The sequence below is a fragment of the Lichenostomus cassidix genome, chromosome 2 (genome assembly GCF_008360975.1).
Source record: "Lichenostomus cassidix isolate B80296 chromosome 2, HeHo_3.0, whole genome shotgun sequence".
In the NCBI taxonomy this organism is placed as follows: Eukaryota; Metazoa; Chordata; class Aves; order Passeriformes; family Meliphagidae; genus Lichenostomus; species Lichenostomus cassidix.
This window is the reverse complement of record NC_139482.1, coordinates 69,885,019-69,898,859: the sequence shown is the minus strand read 5'-3', so window position 1 is coordinate 69,898,859 and position 13,841 is coordinate 69,885,019. Positions and strand designations below refer to the sequence as shown.

At 45.1% G+C, this 13,841-nt stretch overlaps 1 protein-coding gene across 1 annotated transcript in view; it reads right to left on the bottom strand.

Annotated features, from left to right (window-relative positions):
* BCL2 (BCL2 apoptosis regulator) overlaps positions 1-13,841 on the bottom strand; it is a 96,582-nt gene that overhangs the window by 40,183 nt on the left and 42,558 nt on the right. The window lies entirely within an intron of this gene.

Genomic DNA, 13,841 nt, shown 5'->3' with positions numbered 1-13,841 from the left:
CCTTTTACATATGGAATCACAGAATTGTAGAGTGGTTGGGGTTGCAAGAGACCTTAAAGATCACCTAGTTCCAACCCCCCTGCCACAAGCAGGAACACCTTCCACTAGACCAGATTGTTTGAAGCTGCATCCAGCCTGGCCTTGAACACTTCCAGGGATGGGGCATCCACAATTTCTCTGGGCAACCTATGCCAGTGCCTCACCACCCTTACACTAAAGAATTTCTTCCACATATCTATCCATCACCCTTTGTCCTATTCCTACATGTGCCTGTAAAAAGTCTCTCTCCAGTTTTCTTGCAGGCCCCTTTCAGGTACTGGCAGGCTGCTATAAGGTCTCCCAGAGCCTTCTCTCTTCTAGGTGGAACAATCCCAACTCTCTCAACCTGTCTTTGTAGAAAAGGAACATGTATGTAACAGCCTTAAAGACAATTGATTAAAGAGGTGATGCTTTCCCTGACACCAGAGCATGGAGCTGGACAACAAATAGGAAATTCCAGCACCATGTTGTGAGCCATCCTCCCTGCTTCCTCATCCAAACAGTACTGGGGTGTTGGATTTATACAGAGATTACTGTCACAGGTAAGCCAGGCAGGTGAACACCCATGGCTATTGGTTGCCAGTGCTGTATCTATCAAAGGCACACACTTGCTGGTGCCACAAAATTGAAACCCCTTTGTGCCATTTTTGCTTGGATTGCCTTCTCAGCATTGTCCTTCTGTGTTCAAGGAAACAGCAATAGTAAGAAGGGCCATGGAGCCAGATGGGTGAAGGCACTAGCAGTGGTGTGTCTTTAGCCAGCTGATGACTGTGAGGGTGAGGAGTGAGGTGAGCTGGGGGAATGGAGCTCACCTCCTCACTGTCAAGTGCCTCCAGCACAGCTGCACTCAGGATACCACCCAATGCCCTCAAGACCAGAGTGACACCAGCCTTCCTATGGCAGCAGGATGCTGGTGTGTGAGCATCCTCTGTAGGATCATTTCAGTTGGCCGTTGCATTGGGAACACGGAAAACACTGATGATGACAGTCTGTGTCTCTGTAAGGAGGCAGTTGCTCAACACCCATGGGTATGGGTACGAGCACCAAGTATGGACACAAAGCTTGGCCACGTTACCCTGCCAGTGGCCCCAAGACATGAAGTTCCCATGAAAAAATGTCACCGCAGTTCCAGCCGTCAGTCCTCTGGCACGTCCCCCGCTCGGGGGGCTGGCCAAAACGCAGGGGTGCCCGCCTGGCTGCGAGGGCACCGGCAGCCCCAGCACTGCTCGGGGAGCAGAGGCGAGGGCGCACCCCTCCTGTAGTCCGGGGCGAGGTCACCGGAGCTGCAGAGGTTCTTCCTTCCACGATCTCCTCCGTCTGCAGGAAGCCTCTGTGATGCGATGGGGTGATGCGGCGCGGCAGCAGCCCGCGCCTCCCCCACTTCTGAGAAGCCCGGCTTTCACCACTACCGGCTTTCCGTGAGGCCGGGTGCCACAGCTGGCACCGCACGGCACCCGCCTGCTCTTTTCACTGGAATCCCCTGCTTTTGGCTATTTACATCCTTTTCTTAGAGAGAGACAGGAAGCCAAATGAATCAGAGCCATCTATGGTTACCTCCACCCCAGCCCTTACCAGGCTCTCAGCGGCCTCTGTGCCTTGATGGAGATGTCTCTGTTTGGGTTCCTGCTCTGTCCGCTGCTGAGATGGGGCAGAAGGGGACCAGAAGCACCTGCATCATCCCTCCTGGGGCAGTGGGTAAGGACCAGGAATCACAGTGGCCCTGGCGAAACAGGGAGGGCAGGCCTTGCTAGCTCCAATGCCCCTGTCAGCATTTCCCATGGGAGGCAAAACTGGGGTTCTCCTCACACAGGCTCCTACAGCAAGCAGAGACAGGACAGATCCCAGAGCAAGCCTGCAGCACTCTTGCTGCTGCAGCCAAAGCCCTAATCCGGGGTATGCACAAGTGTACCCCAGAGGAAGGGAGGAAGGATGTAGGCGAAACATTTAATGGTAAAAGTTGGTTCCACATAAAACCAAAAAGCAAGCTGTTCCTCTGAATGAGCACACGGTGTATGAAAACACCCCAGAGGAAGTAAAGTATAGCTTTTGCTCTTTTGTAATACCTGACTGACACAAAGGGTTAAACACCAGTGAGCTCTGCTGCGCATCTTCGCAGAAAGGTTTTCTTCCCTCTGAAACTTCGAAGAATAGGCAAAGTGCAAAGCAGCAGCTTAACCAGATGCCTCTGATCAAGGAAACAAACCCCATGGGTGAGGATGGGGCCCTTCCCTCCTGTAAGTGAATTGCAGTTACAATCTCTTTTGCCCATCAGATGTAGGAGGCTGCCTCTGAACTCCAGCAATGCATCCGTGCACTCACCATTGCTGTTTTAAATGACACCTCTTGCTTCAGGGAATTATTTTGGCTGCCAGAAAACAACTGCAAGGAGAAAATGAATGCAATATTTGGGCCACCTTTGTCCAGTCCTCCTGTCTTAGGCCTTCTTAGCTGAGGGTCAGTGCTGCAAAGGAGCTCAACCCCCGCCACCCTGAGCACAGCTGTGCTCAGCTGCTTGGATCCTTCCAGACCTCCTGGGACCCCCCAAAGTTACCAGGAATCCTGGCTGCAAGGCAGGTTTCCCACCGACTCATGGAGGCAGCTCTCTGCTGCACCAGACTCGCTTGTGACATATTCATGGGGTCTGGGACACTAAATCAGAGCCAGGCATTTACCTAACAGCTTTAGAGCCAGTGCTTGGCAGCACCATGCTGCAGGACGTGAGGTGAGGCAGGCAACTTGCTGGGGACACTTAGAGCACTGCAGGGAAAGACAGACGCCTGCGAATAGCACTTGCAGAGCCTCAAATATTTCCTATAGAGCTCTATCCAATTGCCTAATGGGCAGCAATGCTCTGGGGAGAGGGGAAGCAAGGCTGAGAAGCTCCCCTGCCACCCCAGAAAATTCTCTGTCCTGCAGGCTGCCAGAGCACACTCACTCTGCAGACCACAGCTCCCAGACTTTGTTCTGGCTCACACTACAGGCCCCAGCTCTTGTACGGGAAACCAGAAGAGTTCAGGACTTCTGAGGTCCAGGCCCTTTTTGCCAATATAAAAAATTTACCAGCATGCTGGGAAGGTCAGAACAACGCACCCTTTGTGTCTCAGCCGAATCTGCAAAACAAAGCGTATGTCTTCTCTTTTCCTCTTCATTTCATTAGGGGAAAAAATTATCCATAAGTTATGGCAACAGGACATCCAAAGAAGTTCTCTCCAGCTGAACGAACCCTTAACTTGCAAAGGCAAGTACTCAAAAGGTCAGAGATGGCAAAACTGAGACTGCCTGCTCAACACCAGAAGTGATAGAAATAAAGGGCATACGTCCTGCCCCTCTCACAGAGGGAGGACTGCATTCTCTGGCCACGTCGCACTGCCATAAAGTACCTGGAGAGAACAAATGGAAATATTTTTTTAAGCGGCAGGGGAGTGACAGGGAGAGGTGAAGCCAAGCAGCTCCGAGCCAGGGAGCTCCAGCCTGGCTGCAGTCCCTCCCGCACCCAAGCTCCGTCCCGCTGTGGGACCCAGCAGAGACAAAACCAAGTTCCGAGTCTGATTCAATCTCGCCTTGTTCCAGTTTTCCACCAGTTCAACACCCATTATTTGGAAACAAGCAAGCCATTTGCTATAAAAATAAGGTTGCTCTTCTTTTTAAGGAAGGGACAGAGGAAAAAGAAGAGACTACAGGACCCTGTACTGATAATCCCAATCCAGTGGGAGTTGCATTGCACAAAACCCAGCAACAAAGAAGTGGTTTTGGTCCTTCCTGAACATATAGAGCAGATGATGCTTTTTATCAGCATCATAAATATCAAGCTATACTTTTTCAAACATGCACTCAGATATATTTCTGCATTGTGGATGTAGTCATAACAGCTTGGGTTGTCAACTACTCGGGCCCTGTACTAATTCTGAAACTAAATACCCGTGCTTACAAACAAGCACCACAAAATACTCTGGCAGCTACAGAGTGCACCCTTTATTTTCTTAATCTAGCCTTCCTCCCAGAAGCTGACTACTTCACTGAAAAGGCACCTTTTTTTTTGAGATTCAGGATCCATATGTGTGAGAAAGGAAAGGGTTTGTTTCGAAGTTTCTTTTGCTCCGTGGTTCCAGTCATTTGGTTTATCAGAGGGTGTAATTTATTAGAAAAATACAAACAGCAAATAGAAATTAAAAATGCAGTGACCTTTCACTGCAAGGAACAGCAGTTTCACAATGCATTCCTGATTAGAACATCAAATTACCCACATGCTGGTAGCTGAGCAACTGCAAAGCTGACTTTTTGCTATCTACTAAATCATGGGATTTTTCAATTTTTTCTTTAAAAAATATCAACAGTCAGTGTTCATGTTCCCAAGTGGAAAAAGTGTCTGAGGACCTTATTTACAGACTTGGAAGGACAGGCTAATCCCTTGTCCTTGTAGCCAGTTTTAGGAACTTACAGGTTTTTCTTGGCAAATACTCAAATGCAACACTGCTGTCTTGCTCAGACTAGCTTTAGTCAATATGATTTCTGTTAAACTCACCTGCAGTGTGAATCGGGCAATTGTTTGGCCGTATTGCTACCAAACAGCTATTTTAAAGAGTAATCCTTACAGTTTACGAAATGACAGCGGAGGCCTTGGCTTAGATATGCACCAGGAAGAGAGCATTTTCTTAGAAAAGCATAGTTCTCAGTAAATGATAAACCACAGAGCTACTGCTGTGCACATTAAACCACAGAGCTATATTTATATAGAATTAAGGGGCTTAAATCCCACCTCCACCCCCACTCCCCAGCTTCTGCCATCCAAAAGCAAGGATTTTTGAGATGCACATCTAGCATTTTGACTCCTAACACAATCTCCTGACCCACCTTATAAGGCATCCACATTATAGCCAGGGGGAACACAAACTCTTTTTCCATATGACTGTTTGATTTAAGGCATCTGAAATGTCTCCACTATTTATTATTATTGATCTTCTGGGCTGTGGTGATACTGTGCCAGCTTCTCAGCAAACTAAGAGTCCCTTCCTCACAGAGTTGCAGTCCAAAGAGACAGACCACAGAGACATCAGGAGTCAGAGGAAACAAGTGCTCTGATCCCAAACACGTACAGGAGGAAATAAATCAGTCTCCAAAACAAGCAAGCATCCCGATTCAGAAACACACTTTAAAAATGCCCACACTTAACCCTTGGCAGGGACCTGTGGGACTAGTGAACTCCACAAGGTACTGCTTGTCTGGGTTTCATGATATGTCCCAGGCTCAACCAGTGCTGCACCCAGCACTGCCAGCTTGGCAGGGACACCTCAGACTCACTTCATTTTTCCAGTGGAGAAGCATGAGCAGCCTTTACAGTGTGTTGGTATCCAAAGCTGGCATCCATAGCTGTGCAGCTACAAAAAAGTATTTGACAAAGCAGTTTCTGTCCTGAGGGAGAGGAAGGCAAGGCTCATGGAATGGGACAACAAAACAGACCACGGAGATGTTTTCCTATGCCTGATCATGGAGCAGATTCTCCTGGAAACTAGATTGAGGCACATGGAAAATGAAGAGGTGGTTGGTAACAGCCAACGTGGCTTCACAAAGCAGAAATCATGCCTGAAAAATTTGGTGACTTTCTCTGACAGGGCTACAGCGTTGGTGGATGGGGCAGACGAACTGACATCATCTACATGGACTTATGCAACGTGTTTGACATTGTCCTGCATGACATCCTTGTCTCCAAATTGGAGACATGGATTTGATGGATGGAATACTAGGTGGATAAATCTGTCACGATCATCACACACACAAGTTGAGGTCATTGGCTCATTGTCCACAGGGAGACCAGTGACAAGCGGTGTCCCACAGGGGTTGGTCCTGGGGCTGATACAGTTCAACATCTTGTTGATGACATGGACACTGGGATCGAGGGCACCCTCAGCAAGTTCACTGATGACTGCAGGCTGTGTGGGGCAGTGGACACGCTGGAGGGAAGGGATGGCATGCAGAGGGATCTGGACAGGCTGGAGAGGTGGGACTGTGCAAACCTCATGAAGTTTAACAAAGCCAAGTGCAAGGTGCTGCACATGGGTCAGGGCAATCCCAGAACACCAACAGGTTGGGTGAAGTGATTGAGAGCAGCCTGTAAAGAATGACTAGGGTGTGATAGCTGAAAAACTCGACATGAGCTGGCAGCATGCACTCACAGTCCAGAAAACCAATGAAATCCTGGGCTGCATCCAGCTCTGGAGTCCCCAGCACAAAAAGGACATGGAACTGTTGGGAGGGACACAAAGCTGATAAGAGGACTGAAGCACTTCCCCTACAAAGACAGGCTGAGAAAGCTGCTGCTGTTCAGCCTAGAGAAGAGAAGGTTGCAGGGAGACCTCATAGCAAACTTCCAGTATCTGAAGGAGCCCTGTCGGGTAGCTGGAGAGGGACTCTTCATCAGGAACTGTAGTGATAGGACAAGGAGTAATGGGCACAAATTGAAGGAAGGGAAATTTAGGTTGGAAAGCAGAAAGAAATTCTTGTCTGTGATGGTGGTGAGACACTGGAACATGTTGCCCAGGAGGTTGTGGATACCCCAACCCTGGCAGAGTTCAAAGACAAGTTGGACAAAGCCTTGAGCAGCCTGATCTAGTGGGAGGTGTGCCTACCCATGGCAGGGCGATTGGGACTAGATGATTTTTAATGTCCATTCCAACCCCTTAACATTCTATGATTCTATAATTTTATGTGACAAACTGCCAGAAACATTACTTTTGAGGGATTTTTTTCACTATTGCAGATAGTCAAGAAGAAATAGTAATTAACAATGCTGCATCTGTACAATGCAAACCAAATCTGGGCTCCAGAAACATCGACCATCCTCACGAGAGCCTTGTGGGGCACATCCTGCATGTCTCCAGGATCACATGTGTCTGTCCCTTTCTAAAGGAAACCAAGGGGAGGAGGCAAAGGGCACGTGGGTCTTGTCCCAGCACAGTCTTCTTGAAGGCATCTGCTTGAAGGTGGGAATCGAAAGGCAGAGAGACTCAGCTGAGGCTCTGTTAGCACATTGTAACATTTTAAGAGCAACACAGAGCTTTCTAGGTGACTTGAAAGACTTCTATTCAGTCAAGGTTTAATCCTACTGTCACGTAGCTGAAGGGAAAGAGCACCTTCACTGAAGCGCTCAGGAGCAGCGCTTCTCAGGGGTCAAGGGGCTGTGTGTTGCCACAAACAAGCCCCACTCTCAATCCCAGCTTGCAATGACTTTGTTCTCCAGCTGACAAAGGGAAGTCAAGTAAGCCTTGTCTGGGAGAAGAGGCTCCAGGTGACCACAGTTTCTGGCCTTCATTGTTAGGTGAGTTCCAGGATTCAGCAATAAATGCAGCAGAATTGAAAGCTGTCTTGATACTTCAAAAGTAATAAGTAAGATACTTACTCTTTGCAGAGTAAAGTGGCCACTGGCTGTACCAAAGCCTCAGAGCAATTGCTGAGATTTTCCTTGAATTAATTTGAATTACTTTGCAATTTTGGGCAGTATTAGCTGTAAAATGACATCTACCTACATCTTAGTGGTACAGAGTAGTGCAGGGCATGTAAATAACAGTGGGGCAGGGCCTGTGATAAGCAGTGAGTAACAGAAAAATCAGTTTCCCAGCTCCTTGAGCCCTCAGGAGAGTTAACAGAGCTGTGATCACGGAGGACAGAAATTAAAATGCAGTTATAGGTGGGACAGGGGCTGGGTAAAAGCAGGATGTGCAAGCTCAGCCTGGCAGTGTGTGCCCATGGCCCAGGGGCAGAGCTGGCTCAAGGAACAGCCCTGAGGAGCCATCCAGTAGTTTGTGCCATGATCTAAACAGGCTCTGGGCACCACTGAACTGCGTAGTTACTAATTACTACCCTCATTGGCTTGAGTTGGGCAAAGATTTCATGCACTCCTCTTTGACCCCATAATGCTGACAGCTCTGGGAAGAAAGTGGAAGGACTCCAGCGATGACTAGGAAAAAACCAAAACCATTGGGTGACTCACTTTTCCATATCAAACATGATTATTTTGTATCTATAAAGATATTTAAACCCACAGAGACTCCTACATGAAGTTCACTCACTTCATAAAGCAAACAATAATTTTCCTCCTCTCAAGCCAGCTGATTTGGAGGGGCACCTGTATCAGAGTCAAAGTACATGGGGTTGGAATCAAGGTGCAGTTGGCTGTTTGACCTAGGCCAATCGAGCCAAAATATTACACACTGCAATTTTCAGGCTGCTGAGAAATGAGGCAAATATGGGTTAAAAGTACTCAAATGAACCAGTGTGGAAATAGAAGTATAATTCTGGTACCAGTGAATTCTGTATTAACAAAGTATTCACTGGCGGGAGGAGAGGAACATTTCTGTCACATCTCAAAGGCAACTGGGAAAGCAGCCTTATGCTGGAAATATAAATACTGCTTCAATAACCCTTACTATATCTAAAGGGGTTTCTGTTTGGGGATAATTATCTTTCTTTCCCTCCAGGCACTGCCTTAAATGCTTTGAGTAACAAGGAAAACAATGACTAAAATAGTCACTGTGCTCTGTAAGCTCACAGTGCCCCATAAGTTCCTAATGGTAGACATTTCAGACAAGTTTTATTCCCTGATCCGCACCAACTAAAGTCAGTGAGAGCTCTGTTTATGCTCCTCCAAGAAGAATTTCACCCATAATGTTTAACTACAATGAGCAAATCCATGTTATTAGATATTGGTGGACTGGAAAAATGCCCTAGGTATTTTTAGACAGCAACCTGGAGGACACTCCAGATCCCTGGGTTTACCATGGCTAAGCTCTAATTTATGAAGCAAGAGTTTGGCACAAAGAACAAAAGCACATGGACACAGCTATTGCACATCTCATGATGAGTTCTTAAATGGAAAAATGGATGAGATACCTGAGCTTGGAATAAAATTATTCCAGCCAAGGGAATACACAAACCGAGTGGGTCTTGAAACATTCCAAGGCAGTAAGAAAACATGAAGATACCAGTCTAATGCTACATCACTACATATTACACAATTATTATCATAAGAAGGAGTTTACTGAACAAGGGAATCCTTGTTTCATTTATTCAAAACAAATCAGAATGGAATAAAAAGCCACCTAACAGACGAGCCAGTAAAAGATGGGGAGAGGACTAACAAAATCTTCTGCTCACGGACCCAAAATTATGAGCTGGATAGAGCACACCACAGAACCAGTCTCAGAAGCAAATAGTTCATGCTTGCCATTCAGATTAGCCAGCACTTAACATGAAAAGTTTAGATGCTGCATAAAATTAATGGGGGTGGTGGTGTTGGTGGTGTTCTAGTTTATGTCTCTAGACTAACTGATGATACGCTCTTGGCATTTCTATAACCTCAGAAACTTGCAGATATAAATTTAAAAGAGTAGCTTAGATCTGTAGGAACTTTAAAATATAAGTGCCTGGGGAAGTGAGGAATCCCTTTTTAAAAGGAACGGATTACGCAGAAGAAACGTGAAGAACTGTAAAAAGGAAAATATCAATGGAAGAGTAGCAAAAGCCTTCCTGATGAGATCAGTTTAGCTATAGAAGGAGTGAAAACACTATCACTTGATGCATATAAAATTTTACTAGGCTGTCATAGATATCTTGTGTACTTACTCACAACCTTTTCTGGTTAGACCTTCCTTTGTAACAGATGGGTAGGCAGGAGGGAGCAAAGTGGCTCCCAAACACTTCTCTTACCAAAAAGGTTAAAGCATAAGACAGCAAAAAAACTTTTCACTCTTGAAAGAAGCAAGCTGAACAAAACCCACACCACCACATTACTTTTCGGCAAACCCTACCAATTTTGCACAGAGCACAGGAGGTAACTTTACCTCTTTGTTCAGGTAGTAACAGATGGGAAAGCCAGGAGAAGAAAAGCTACCCAGCTGTCTCTGGAAATTTTAGTGGCATCAACAAATTCTTAGTCTGATTTGCCCCAATATTGCCAGCTCCAAATAATTGTTCCTTTACTGAACCACTGGAGGATCGAAGAAAATCTCACCTCTCTACAACTGCAGCAATTGGAAGGACCTTATTTGGATTCCTCCCCCCCAGCTCCACTTTGCACTGAGAATACATGGCTTCAAGAGCATTCACGAAGGGATTTTTTTCCTCCTCTGGCTTAAACAGTGAATGGCAGAGCTCCGAGTCTGAATAAACAGTGTGGGTGGTGACTGCTCAGTGAGGCCCATGTAAAGGATGCAATCATTTTCTGACTCTGTTCAGCATTAAATCATGTGAAACTAGCTTGATTACCACACATAACATCGACTCTGTTACAGACTATAACGTACCGTGTATCCTCCCCTAACTTTGCAGGGGAAAAAAATAACAATTAATTCTCCCAGCTTCAAGTGTTTAATTGTGTATAAAGTTCATTGACCTCACTAGTTGCTGTCAGATGATCTTGCTAAGGCCTGTGAAAAACATCCCAGGAATGCAGTGATGTGGGCAGAAACAAAGTGAGTTCATGCCACAAAATGCTTTAAATGGAACAAAATCAGCAACCATCCGGAGAGCCTGCACTGAAAACAGGACTTCGGAATAATCGTTGATTTAACCTCACCTAAGCACAGCTAGTCCTTGAAAAGAGGTTATTATAAATCATAGTCTTTAAAAAAATAAATCCTTTAGGGATCCTGCATGTGACTACATGAAGTAACTTTGTTTACTGGGAAATCTCTGCAGCTGACTGGGAGGCAATGTTTTGGAATGACTGGAGAAACTGGGGCATGTAGGAGATAAGCTGGGAAGCAGGGAACCTGCTTTTGTGCCCTGTCCAGTTCCCATTAAGGGCAACCACAGATAAGTCATTTTGCCTCCGTGCAACTCAATTTCTTCCTCAATAAAAATGGAAATAGGTCTGCTTATCTACATGAAGACACGCTATGCTTTTTCTGCGCGGGGAAGTCACTGTTAATGGGAAGGTATTATCATGCATTTGACACATATGTGAGCATCTTGCATCATTTCTGACATCTCTCTGAAATGCTGCTTTTGAGCCATGTTTTAAGAAAACTTTCCCTGAATGACCCCAGAGAAGTGTGTTGTGTTACCCATTTCATACGTTGTTTCCAAATGAATAATTCAGCTCGAATTCTGCTAGTAGCGCCCATTAAAATGTAAACTGCTTCTCTTACCTACTTTTCACAATTGACCTGTGCAATTTCAGAGGGATGTCATAGCCCAATTTTCTAGGGAAGCAGTGCAAGAACCACTGATTAGATGGCAGCTTTTGTTAACCCTTAAATCTTAGCACAACTTAAAAGCACATCTGCCAAATCTCTGTCGGCCTGTGAGGCCTTTGGGATGGAGACCAGTGGTGTCCCTGGGCATGGATGGCATTTTGACCATCCCTACTGTCATCTCAGGGTGATGCAGACAGGTATCCCACCAGGGCTGAAAACTGAGTTCTCCCCTGCTTCTGGTGTTTTCTTGGGAGCCACCAGCAGAACCTGAACACTAACAAGCTCTTTAAGTGTGACCAGGAAAGCATCACTGCAAGGCACTTCATTGCATTTATTTCACATCCCCTCCTGCACTGCTCTCACCATTCCTTTCCTCCTCCTCTCCAAAGGCTGATGTACAGGAGGAGGGGACGTATGGCTCATAGACAGTAAAAAGGTGATTGAAAAGCTGGTCTGCAGTAATAGGAAATACTTTCATCTTAGCCAGTATGTTGCCTGACAGCAGCTCTCTCTTTTGCTGGGGGGCACCGTTGTCCAAATCCTTTCCAATATACTACTGATATTTTGCATATCTTATGGTGACTACAGCAGATAAGCTCCTGAACAAATAATTCTGGTGAGACCATTTTGCATTTGGTTATTTGGTTCATTTTGGTGATCATAACAGGCTTGGATTATAACTTCTACCATCTGGAATTTAATCTTCTTCACAGACAGCTAAAACCAGATAATAGCCATATTAAATTGTGGATTATGATTTCTCCTGGTATTAAGTTCTAAAGTCTTACCCCAGAAGGGTACGGGATTAAGACAACCTCTATTATTAAGTGCACTGGAAAAGATGTAGTTCATAATTTCTCATATCTATTCTATCTGCTCATTATCAATGACAATAGTGGCCTTAAAAGATAAGAAAATACTCCAATCAAGCTATGTAACCCAAATAAAGTGGCAGTGGGAGAAGGGGGTTTAATTAAGTTTTTCTTTCCATTGCCCCGTTTCAAGTGTTTGGATGGGAGGGGAGGGGGATGGAGAAGAAAAAAACAGAAAGTGTGATGCAACTTCATGTTTATGGGAAAAATATTTGGAGGACAAGATATCTATGAAATCAATGGGTTCCAGGCCTCAGCCAGCATTTCATGCTTTTCCCAGATGGTGACATATTGGAATGTTTTCCCAAACAGCAAGAAGCCAAACTGGGGTTTTTGCAGCTGCAAATAGGTAAGAAAACTTAAACCCAGTTCCTCAAGAAGCTAAAAAATATCAAACAATTTTAAGGTACTTGTGAAAGACAACTGTAATACACTGTGACATACCATTCTTCTGGATTGTATTTTTACTAATAGCAGAGCAAACTACCTCAGCAGTAATAATAAGAAATAGGCTTCTGAGCAACACCCACACATTTAAAGGTAGTGCAAAGACCTGGCTTTAGTTCAATCATTTCCAAAGTTCAAGACAAATAATCTGTAACAAAGGACTTGATGTAAGTGCAACCCTATTTTATTACCCAGAAAACTACGCTCCACCAGAATAAACTGGAAGTGAAGTCACAGAGTTTGCAGCTTGTCAAAAACAGAGCAGACATTAAACTTGCCTTAGGGGAAATACACACATGTATATTATACACTGTGCAATACCTGGGCATTAAGATTTCTTCTTACCTGAAAATGCCATTCTCTCTTGTTAGGAAATGAAAAATACAACACTAGTAATCCAAGAACAGCTGGTGAAAACCAAACAAACCTAGGAAACCATCTGCATATCGATTTGGAAATTCTTGCCACATCACTCCCTTTCTTCAATTTCATTTCAGGAAACCTAACACATCCTGAAAGCAGGAGTTTTATCTGAGAAAATCATGTACTTCAGTCACGCTTGATACGAAATAGCACCTTGAATCCTCTCCTCCTATCTCCTCCCTGCTGTTTAAATCCAAAATGATTTTAGCAGCCCAGTACCTAAAATTTCCTTGGACTAGCCACCCCTGCTTTGCAGATTCTGAATGCTGAGCTTCTGAACTGTAGGAAGAAGGGGGTTGTTCCTGACACAATAAACAGCAAAAGCATGTTGAAATTTGAATTAAGATGACAAGTATTATCTATATGTACATTAATAAAGACTTTTATTTATATAAAGTTAGTATGCTCAGATAATACGGAGCTAGAACATTGTTTGGATATTGGTGCAACAATATAATCCCAGCGTTCCCGTGGGATACAGCATGTGTTTCTATCCCTGGTGATTTATGAGCTATTGGACCTTAAAACTCTTGCTGCTTCTTTCCTTTAGCAACCTTTCGCTGGCACAGGTCCAGCTCTGAATACAACCAGTCCACAGCCTTTGACTATTAAAAATATTTGGTGCCTGTTCGTGTTGAGGTGAGGGTCTGCACAACCTACCCTGCAAGGCTGACTGCTGGACTCCTGAGGCCTGATACAATCCCACCACGTTCAGCAGTGACATCCTGATTTACACCCCTTCAGTATCTTATCCACGAGCCCACAGCAATCCATTAAGGAAACACCGAAAAATTTAAGAACAAACAAACACATCGACCCTGCATTCCCATTAAGATAAAAATGTGAAATGAACATAAAATGAAGGGAGATA